The following is a 9,598-nucleotide window of genomic DNA, read 5'->3' as shown; positions in this document are numbered from 1 at the left end:
CACATAAGGGCGGGGCGATCCTCCCAGGCAGCGGATTGTCTCACCCCCTGGGAGAATCGTTCCATCAGCAATCCACTGGGGACGATGTTGTCACCCCTCCCTTAGGCATGACACCCGGGGTAAAGCACCCCTCCACTCCCCCATCCCTACACCACTGGTGCTATTTGCTGCTCTGCCTCTGGCAGCAAAATGTCTTGGGCCACTACTACCAAGGTCTGCCGAGTCCCGCATCCTGTTATCAACAGCAACAGGTCAGATGCCTCTGAGAAGCTGAGAGGAAGGGATGCTTGTACTCAGCACCTGGTTATACTCTACATACATGTTGAATCTTTCTCTTCTTTTTAAACCTTCCCTCTTTTTCCAGAGATGACAATTCCCATAATCCCTGACCTTTGGCCATGCTAGTTTAGGCTGATAGGAGTTTTTGAGACTGGAGGGGCCCCATCGCCCTTCTTAAATTGTATGGAAAAATATAAGGAGAATTTTAAGAAAATGATAAAAATGGTGTTTCAGTGGAAACTTTCCTCAGGGACTCAAGAATGTAATTTGAGTGTTTCTGCAATGTTTTGTCTGTTATGGGGTGACTAGAGGAGGAGGACTCACAAAAATTCACCGTTGTGGTTTGCACAACAGCGTTTTCTGTTAGAACAGAGGCATCACTGGATAAAACCCATTTTATTTTTATTTTTTTAAAAAGGAGGAAGAGTGTGTTGTTGTACAGCTATAGCCACACGTTTCATTCCTAGAATAAACAGTGTAAAATATTCCTTCCAGGCTTTGAAGAAAATGCATAATTTGATTACTATCACTTTCAAGATCTTTTATAAAGTGCAATGCAAATGTATAATCTCTTCATCTAGTCATTATCTGGTAAACTTTCTTTTTGCTTCATGTTAGTCCAAGGAATATGCAGCTACTTACATTTGGGCCTGACAAGTTTTGACTCTGCTGATTAATACTAATTATGGAATTTAGTAAAAGCAGGTAAAGGCATGCTAACAGTATGTATCAGTATCTTGGCAGGATTATGGGTGCATAAATAATATGAATTAAATAAGGAAACATCACTGCTATCTATTCCCAGAGTCTTGTGGCACTTTGAAGACCAATTTCAGCAACCACAAGCCACATCAAATGCTTGACAGTAAAAGAATAATATACTGAACAGATTTCTTGTAAATATGTAACTATCAAAAAGGAAATTCATAATCAAATAATTTTTATATATTGTTAGGATCTCTACCTGGTATCTAATGACATGATTTTCCATCACTGTAAGAATCATTTAATGAACAATGCATCCTGCAAACTTTGAGGGCAACTTAGTGGATGTCTTCAAAACACTCTAAATGCAGTAGTACTCCTTTCAGGTTCTTTGCAGTTTACTAATCTCTAGAATACGAGAAAATGACAAGCACCCAAGAAGCCTCTCTGAAATGATACAGGATGCCTGCAGGCTGTCAGGAATTGCACTTTTGAGTAGGCACCGAAACCCTGACCTGATACGCTCTTGCCCTGCATTTGTTGAAGCTTAATCAAAAACAGAGAGATGGATGCAAATCACATCTGAATCAGATGCTGACAAGTTGTAATTTAAAGTTTAAACTAAACTAACAAAGCCATACAGAATTTGGAAAGAACCAAAGAAAAAGTACTCTGCGTGTGGCAGAACAGTCAACAGAACAAACATGCACTATACAAGCTGGATGGTTAGTAGTACAGTGGTACCTTGGGCTACAAACACCTCAGGTTACAGACTCCGCTAATCCAGAAATAGTACCTCAGGTAAAGAACTTTACCTCAGGATGAGAAAAGAAATCGTGCAGCAGCGGCGCGGCGGCAGCAGGAGGCCCCGTTAGCTAAAGTGGTACCTCAGGTTAAGAACGATTTCAGGTTAAGAACGGACCTCCAGAACGAATTAAGTTCATAACCAGAGGTACCACTGTATTGGAAAAAAGAGGTTAAAGATCATGCCCATTTTTCCATAACTGAGGACACATCCAGACTTCTCCTTGCCTTCCTGCTTTCTCCCAGGGAAACCCAAGTCTTACCACTGAGTCGGAGCAAACGTAATTGGGTTTTCTGCAGATTGGAACTTGCTCCAAATCAGTGCTAAAGAGTGGGTTGTCTTGGGGAAAACAGTGGGATCAGCAGAAAACCACTCAGACCCAGGCCTAGAAAACACAAGACAAGCAGAAAACCATTCAGACGCATGCTTTCTAGGCAGGGGAAAGGAGAAGTGTGGATCAGCCCCGAGTCACCCACACCATACATTTGAAGCACATGCCTGCTCCGCAAAGAATCCTGGGAACTGTAGTTTTTAAAGGTTGCCTTGAATTGCAATTCTTAAGTGGTAAACTACAATTCCCAGGATTCTTTAGGGACGGGAACCATGTCCTTTAAATGTAGGCAGCAGCTGCAGAAATAATGGGTCATCAGCCAGTTTTTGCAAGCACATGAAACTGAAGATTCTAGAATGGGAAAAGAAAGTGGAGTTCTAAAAAGGGGACCAAAAATGGAAGGTGGAAGTGGTTTCAGAGACAACAGTTCTGAATGCAGGTGGGAGTTCCTGCAGTTTTTTTCCCTTAGAAAAAAAACATTAATTCATCCTTTTCCTAAAGTCTTCCCTTCTGTTCCAATCCTCTCTGCTTGTAATCTGCCTGCTGTTCACCCCTTGCTTACTCCTCTTTCTTCTGTACTCTGTGCCCTTTTCTGCACAGAGAAGGCATTAAAAAATAGTCCAAATAGCTGCCAACCAAAGAAAGAGCTTTAACTTACAGTCACAGACGCAGGAAGCAAAATGCAGGTTTCTTCTGCAATGCTAAAATCCATTAGTAGCACAGGTGTGCATACACCCTTTTTATGATGAACTTCAAAATAGAAGCTCTTTTACACTCATCCTACGAAACAGATCATTCCACTTCTAAAAGCAGACAGTATAATAGTCTAGGAACAAGCAGATGCTCTTGAATTCCTTTGTTACCGTTCTGTGTCGAGTTGACAGCCAGGGTACTCCTATGGCATAGGCAATTTCAGGCCTTGTGGCTGGTACAGACAATGCTGAACTGAATAATTATTCAGTGACACCATTCAATAACGGAAAGTGACAGAGAAGTTATTGGATGCATTATAGGTTGTTATTTTTTTATTATACCTCTGTGTGTTTGCTCAAAAAGCCTCCGCAGATGGAAATATATCCAACAAAGGGAAGTCTATCAGCAGCAATTTAAGGATCCGTATGAAGCATTTGGGAGTCAGCTGGGGGAAATTAACTCACTGAGAGAAGAGAATCTCTCTTCTGAAATGTTATTGTAACCTTTATTCTTTTTTTCTACACTTGACTTTTCAGCATAAAGCAGCATATTTTATTTTCATCTGCCTCCCCCCCCCGCCCCCAATCTGTAACAAGCAAGTTTTTAAGTCGGTGTTTATAATCCCTGTCCTCCTACTTGGTCTGTTTCCTGAGGAAATCCCAGAGGCCAGCTCCTAAAGAGTTTTTGTTAATAGGTAATCTGGGTGTTTGGCATATGTCCACTGCCCCATATAAGTATTGTCCCTTGGACGGACAATGTGCCTCCTTAAGCCTTTAAGAGCTTAGACAAATGCTTTCGTGTTGATGCTTTGTCTCCCCAAAAGGTCACCCCACACCCACGGGGCACAAGACTGATTGCTTCTTGCTGTGATGGAGTCTTTTTACAGGAGAAAATCAAACCTTAACACATGTAACAAATTCTACCACCCAGGTCTGAAAATTCATAGCCTGCCAAATCCTGCAGTTCTTATATTTAATTGAGGGGCTCAGTTCTATAGCAGTGCAGCCTCTTGACATGAGTGGGTGGGTATAAAACCACTTCCATCCACTCCCAACTGCATAATCATAACATGCATGGGCAAACATAATTACAGGACCTAAGTTAGTTATGACCATGAATTTCAGTGGGTCAGGGAGGACTAACATTGGAAATAGCCCAAAGGCTAATAGTATGCAAAAGCAGCATCCCTTTTGCTGTGGTTTGTGATGACTGTAGCTGCTGCTTATGAAGCTCTGTTTTACTGGATTTCTAGCAGTGATGTAATTGTTCTTACTAGGGGAGTTCTCTTTGACTAACGTCAATAGTGACTAATAGATTGTTCGTGAGGATTTGAAATTTCCCACAATCAGCACAGTGCAAGCCAATACATGTTTACACAGAAATAAACCCCTTTATCCTCAATGGGACCTTACTCCCAGGTGTGTGCTTAGGGTTGCAGCCCAAACTTATAAATACTTAGAGATAAATCCCACTAAACTAAATGAGACTGGTAAGTGGTATAGGATTACAGCTGCAATGACCCAAAGTGACATGAAAAAAATGGCTAGATCTTGAGAATCACAGTCAAGCTTTTCTCACCTATCGAACCCCAGGTAAGGACATTTGGAAGTGGTATATAGTACTATTTGCCACATTAATATGGATAACTTTTAGGAAGGCAAACCTTACTATGTACATTATGCTAACAGAACTGAAAAATCCATTACCAGCAAAATCCTATCAAATGTGGATTTTATGTAGTCCTTCCATTAGTTACCAGTAAATTTCAGTGTGGCTATTGTCACACTGCTTTATATTGGAATACTGTAGGGCAAAGCACACCACTGTAGATCTATGTATGTAGTGTGTGTTGGTTGCTACTTCTAGGTGGTTGTGGTGGTGGTTATGGGATTACTGTTTTTCCTGCTTGTATCCCATCTCCCCTTTTCAGGAATATACTTACAAGGAATCCTGGTGGTGTGCCTTTACGGAGAAGATGTGGCATGAGCTCCTTAGCAGGAAAATTCTCCAGGCTCACCAGTAAGAGGAGCCAGCATGCTTCCCAAGCCCTGCAGGTATGTCACTTTAGATTAGAAGATGGATTGAGAAAAGAGATATTTTTAATACAGTCTGGGGAGTTTTGTGCCAACTCTGAAATACTGCATTGAAGTGCATAATTTAATTGTGTAACAAGCAAAGCCGCATGATTTTAAGCCTGGCTCCTTTAAAGGCCAGATTCCTCTTGGCTCGTCAGCTGAAATCTGATCAAATGATCATTGACCTTTCTGCAGACCTTCCAATGCACTGATGCAGAAACAGAAGAGTAGTTTGGAGTCACATATGCTTAGGTAAATAGATGTGCACCAACATGCATGATTTCCACATGAAATTCATGTCATCTTTCAAGGCTGCTGTGTTGTGAGTCTGAATTGCATGTTGTAAATTCAGATATAAGAATACCTGGATTCTTTTAAATTTCAGATTCTTTTATATTTCTCTTGCACAAAGGAAGCCCTGTGTAACTTTAAAAAAAACCAATATATTCTATGGCATCGGATGAAGTTATTTTAATAGCATTTGGTGATGAATTTCATCATGCAGTTTAAACAGTGTTAGAAACTAAGATATGAAAGTGAGAAGCTAAATGGCACCTTAAACCTAGGTTATGGGTGCAAAAACGGAATGTCTCTAGACACACTTTTTTATAACAAGAATACAAAGCAGAAAACGAACAAACTGCAGCTAAAATACGTTCATTTTTCGCATGGTCTAGTCTAGTCTAGTCCTTCCCCTGCCCTCCCCCCTAATATTCTTAAGAGGGTCTCTTCTCCAGTCTTCAGAGAGTAGCTGCAAGTGGGGAGGCAGAAAATTGTCTTCCTTTCCCTCCATTTTGCAGTTTTAATCTGAAATCTTAGGCACGATACTGCACCCAGAGCTCAGAATGTGCTCACGCTAATGAAATTCACTGTCGTAAAATGTGCCTAGAACAATGGGAGTTTCGAACGCTGAGTTTAAGTGGCTGAGAGATAAAGTAAGTGGCAACATTTTGTGAAGTGTGGACTTTGGAGAACAGCAAAGCAAATTGAAATTGCATGGAGTAAGTGGACTTTTTTGAGTTGGGGTGTTAAAGACTCAGAATAAACATTTACACTTGATTTTCAAACACATGCAGAGGTAAATCTGGTTCTTTCTTCATCTGCCCAGAAAGGGAATTGTAGCTTTGGATTATTACTTTTGTTTTGTCATGCCACATGGCCTAAAATTATTTCCATTTGTAAATTTACAAAAGTTCCACAGCTTATGTACAAATTATAACAAGCATAGAGGGTTTCCTAAATCTTGTCAGTATTCTGTAACTGAGCGAAGCCATCATCTCTGTGGATGAAATATTATACAGTTATAATTCCTTCCTTCTGCCTTTCCACATGCTCTTGATTTGGCTCCTTGACATTAGGTAATTAATATATCAGTAATAATGTAGGCTCCCTGAGGAGTCTTATATCCACAAAGGGTTGGATCAGTGCTGGCACTCAGAGAGCAGAATGGAGTAGCAGCATACAAATGAATAAACTCCAACAAGACATGTGTTTCTCACCACAGCTATCTGCCCCAAAGTCTGATTGCCATATTGCATTATTATCTTTATCGTTATCACATTTATATCCCACTTTTCCTCCAAGTCTCTCCCCCTTCCTATCTTATCCGTATGACAACCTTGTGAGGTACATTAGTCTGAGAGACAATGACTGGCCCAAGGCCACCCAGTGATCTTCATGGCAGAGTTAAGATTTTAACCTGGGCCTCCCTAATCCCTAATCTAACCACATACACCCACATACTTAAAACATATATGTATACATAACTTAGGCTTCAGTTCTGTAAATGATTACCTTAGGACTCAACAGGACTTACTTTTGAGTATACATGTATAGGATTGCAGTAGGATGGCACTATTAACTAGTTTCAGGTGTCTTAAACTGAGCCAATCAAGGACAACTTCATGACATGAAAAAGTGGCCAAACTGGATGACTGGATTCTAAAGGTAAGGATGGATCAAGGTGAAAAAGCAACTCTTTGAAGGCTGTTACAGTTCCCAACCGTTCTTGACACCTGCTGGCCGAACACCACCAGAAACAGGACTGAAAATATTCTTGCAAGATGAGGCTTTGAAAAGTGATCTGAGGCATGAACACAATGAATCCTAGGCATGGTGAACTGAAAAAAAAGAAAAGAAAATTAAAAGCAGTGTGAAGTAGCCCTTGGACCAATGTAAGAAGAATAGCAGCTATAATGTTCAGATTACATTAAGTTTTCTCTTCTGTGTGTATCAATTTCAGAATATAGGAGAAGATCCTTACTTTATTTTAATTTTATTTCAAGATACCAAGATATCTACATATTTTCCTACTGCAGAGAAAATGCAGACTGGAGAAATTTTGAGCGGGGAAAAAAATGTCCCTAAGAGAGAAGGGATGAAACAGCCCCTCTCTGCTATCGCTCCCCTTACATTTGTAGCCTTCTCCCAGGCCAAATTAGATGTGATAACAGAGATGCATTCATGTGTCCCTAATCTCTCACTCCCAAATAGCAGCTGGGAGTGGGGGCATGAGCTGAATCAGAAGTGTGGTCTGAGGTAAAGGTGTTAACCCCCCTCCCTGCCCCTGCACCATTTTCCTAATGAAAATCTCACACCGAGAGCCACTATTTGCTCTGGCGCTTTGTTTTCTTTTGTTTTTTAAAAAACCAAAATAAAACTACCTGTGTAGATTTATAGGCAAACAGCGGTCTCAGGTGGCAATTTTCATAAGAGAAAAGTCTAAAAGACACACATCTCTGTGCTGTGATCCAAATCCAGATTTAGCCCTTCTCCGTTTTCTATTTGGAGGGGAAGGATGTAAAAGGAGGATGGTTCATTCACACATTTTAGCTATCATTTGCAGTTTTGCCCTCTGAGAATACTTTTGGTTACTAAAAAAAAAACAACCTGCCAGGTAAAAGTTACATGGAGGGTTTAGCATTATATAAAAGAAACACTGTTCAGCATATTCCTCGTCATAAAAAGATTATATGCAACACAAGGCCACAAGGTGGTGATAATTCTTCACAAAATACCTCAGTCCTTCAGGAAGTGGAATACAGTCAGACAACCAAAGAGGCCTTCTTCTTTTTCTTTTATGCGGTGTCTTTTATAAGCTTGTTGCATCAGATGTAGCTTTCACTGCAGCCACAGGGAAGAAATTACACTTCTTTTTCCTGAAGATATTTAATTGATGCTACTCTCAGGTTACCAGATTTTTTTCAATGAATCCGGGGACACTTTTCAACTTCCTACTAAATAGATGGATTTTGTCAGGGGGCTGATTTGCAAATCCAGGGACTGTCCCCGGGAAATGGGGACGTCTGGTAACCTTATCTACTCCTCAATATCTACATTGAGGTTTATTAGAGGGGCAAGTTGGCATAATGTTCTGAAAACATAATAAATGAAATGGTGGGAAGAGGTCCATGTATCTTGCCCCAACTCCTCAGAGAAATGATGGGATGAAAATGCCATTAATGATGATGATGACGACGATGACACAGAATCCTGCTTTAGAACATGGGTAGAGAACCTGCTTCCCAATGTTGTTGGACCACAGTCCACCCCTCATTCCTTGACCGGGGGTGATGGGAATTGGAGTCCAACTAAATCTGGAGGGCTACAGGTTACTCCATCCCTGCTTTAGGAGAACTTTTTCATTCCTTCACCAACCTGGTCCTCCAGGTGAGGATTACACTTCCCATTACCATGGGCCAACAGTCATTCTGGTTGAGGCAGATGAGAGTTGTTGTCTGGAGGGCACCAGGTATATCCTCTAAATTCTCACTGCATGAATGTTCACGAACTGTCCCAAAGCTGCCTGCCACCCATGAATGGCTCAGTATGTGGGGTACTCAACATAAAGGTTACTGGCTCAATTGTAATGCTTTTACATGTGAAGAATGCCTTTGAGAATAGCACTCCAGCAACAGAGGCAGATTTAGGGGAGCACAACCAGTTTGGGCATGAAGCCTTCGTGGTGCTGCAGAGGGATCCACAACTATTATGTAGAATGGAAAGGGGAGCAAATTTTGGCATCACAAAGGACACAACTGAAATTTGAGACCCGCCTTTATTGGCAGAGTTTGGTGGAATTAAAGGAACGAAGCAGAAAGTTGTCTCTAAAAACGCTCTATTGAATTGTCAAACATACAAAAAATCTTAAAAATTAATTTGCAAAAAGGTCAATATGCAAAACAAAAGACATTGTTATTATTCTGGTCTGTCCACAGGAGCCTAGTTCCTGCAGATGACGTTTTGCTGCCTTTCCAACAAATCCTCTGGAATAAGGAACTGATTCTGCTTCCATTCCATAAGAGCACATATCACACTGCGATTTTGCAAAACTCCTGTTCCTAGGTAAATGAAATAAAATTGGGTTGGGATGTCCCCCCTCTTTTATGATTTTATTGTCTAAATTATGACAGTAAAGGCTGAATGAATGAATGCATGAATGAATAATTACTTCATTCTTGCCTTTAGCCAGTACATTTTTCTGGGGGTACACAAAGGTATGCAGAACCAGCACCTTTTTTAATGCTGAAAGTGTGGCACTTACTGTAACAACTTCATGGTGATTACCAGGACCATTTTTTCCTATATAAAAAGCACTGCCTTTAGCTATTCTATTTTTGCCTTACCAGTCTCTGGTCTTCTTTTTAGTTAGTCTCCTTTTCCTGTTTGGGTTCTTTCCTGCCATCTGTCTTCGCTTTAGCAGTCTTGGTG

The 9,598-nt window shown here is 40.8% G+C and overlaps 1 long non-coding RNA gene across 1 annotated transcript; it reads left to right on the top strand.

The window, feature by feature from the left end:
* Nucleotides 1-2,379: 2,379 nt before the first annotated feature.
* Nucleotides 2,380-9,598, top strand: LOC310757696. Its single transcript, XR_014545424.1, has 4 exons — nucleotides 2,380-2,522; nucleotides 4,744-4,867; nucleotides 9,106-9,232; nucleotides 9,536-9,598. It is a non-coding gene; the product is annotated as an uncharacterized lncRNA (long non-coding RNA).

Source organism: Podarcis filfolensis, assembly GCF_964270895.1.
Source record: "Podarcis filfolensis genome assembly, chromosome: 2".
NCBI classification, from domain to species: Eukaryota; Metazoa; Chordata; class Lepidosauria; order Squamata; family Lacertidae; genus Podarcis; species Podarcis filfolensis.
Note: the sequence above shows the minus strand (reverse complement) of the source record. Positions and strands in the feature narration are given on the sequence as shown.